We start from the raw sequence: 1,527 nt of genomic DNA on the forward strand, positions 1-1,527 counted from the left end.
CCACAGGGTTTAATCAGCCTAAACTGATTTAGGTTTAAACAGCCTAAACCTCTGGATTAAAAGTCTGCAGTGCCAAGCATGGCTGTGATTCACAATCAAAATAAATTATTCACATCCCTTAAGAAGGATTCTACTATGGTGACTGCACGAATCTCAATGATACTGTGTCTCCAGCAATCCAAGGGTGTCCTGGGGGCTCGCCCCCGGCAGTAAGACTAAGAGGACCTGTCATCGTAGCATCCGGTATTTGGAGCCCCAGCGGCCGAAAGCCCAGCAGAAAGGGGTAAAAAGTAACGAAAACAATTAGCTGCATGGAATGAGCTAGTGTATGATACTTGGCTTCGTTTCCTGAGAAACTGGCTCTTTAGATCACGCGGACGAGCTGCCTGTTGCCGCGGGCTGATTCACACAGACCTCATGGCCCCGAGCTCTGTTTGTTTACCTGTCTCCTCGCAACGCCGGCTTGTTTTCTTGTTCAGTTAGCATTTTGTTTCGTTCTCCCTTTCTGGCTTATTTACCTGTCGTGCTCGAACACCTGACAAGCGTTGTAAATCTTCCGCCGCTTTTCTTATTTTACGGCCGCGCACAGCTCAAGTGAGGCGCGGAGCAGCGAGATGTTGCATCTTCTGCAGAAGCCCGCGGTACCCAATGCATGCCCTGCGAGCTGCACGTAGCCTGATCACTAACTACTGTATTCTGTAGTCTACAGTGCCGTAAATAGCCTGTCGTGAACATGCAAAAAAAAACAAAACAATGCATTGCATGGCGGAGCGACCTCTTGGGAAATGCCCGAGTTTAGACAAGGCTAAATTTATGACCACTAGCTACGTGTAAATGGCGCTTGAACGCTGGAACATTACGCCGGGCCAAAGCGAGTCACCTCTGCCTGCATTACGTGCACTGCAGTGTGGAGGTAGTCTACCAGTAGGTGTGTTCCATTAGCTGAGATCCAGTGTGGTTGTACTGAGGATTATGTGGGTTTATGGTGAAGAGTCACAGGTGAAGCCTAATCCCTTTCAGCATACAGGATAAACCCAGATATCTCTGTGAATGGTGCTTATTAGGGTGGCTAATTCAGGCATTAGGGCCGAAGTCGCTGATCGGGTTTAGCATATTTTGCTAAAATCAGATGAGAGAGAGAGCTGCTTATTTTAGTGTGTCATATCTTGGTCCATTATTTAAAAGTCAGCGGTGAACAGCACTGTCGCAGGCCTGAACTGGCCCTACACCGTCCACAGCAGAGAAATGAAGAGTGATGATATTCTACTATGCAGACAAAACAGACAAAAGGACCTGATGAATCATACATATTTCAGGTTTTTTATAAAATCCACCAAGAGATCGTTAAGCAAAAAGGCTTAATTCATATGAATATTTTAAGAATATCAAGTTAGTATTTTAGTGTTATGTTTATTTTTAATGTTTTTTTTTCCTGTTGACAAAGTGAAAATGACTTATCTGGATCAACTGTTTGGGGGCCTGTTAAAGCCCTGTGTCTGGGCCTGCTTTGGGGAAGTACATGTACTT

The sequence above is a fragment of the Brachyhypopomus gauderio genome, unplaced genomic scaffold (assembly GCF_052324685.1).
Source record: "Brachyhypopomus gauderio isolate BG-103 unplaced genomic scaffold, BGAUD_0.2 sc106, whole genome shotgun sequence".
Classification (NCBI taxonomy): domain Eukaryota; kingdom Metazoa; phylum Chordata; class Actinopteri; order Gymnotiformes; family Hypopomidae; genus Brachyhypopomus; species Brachyhypopomus gauderio.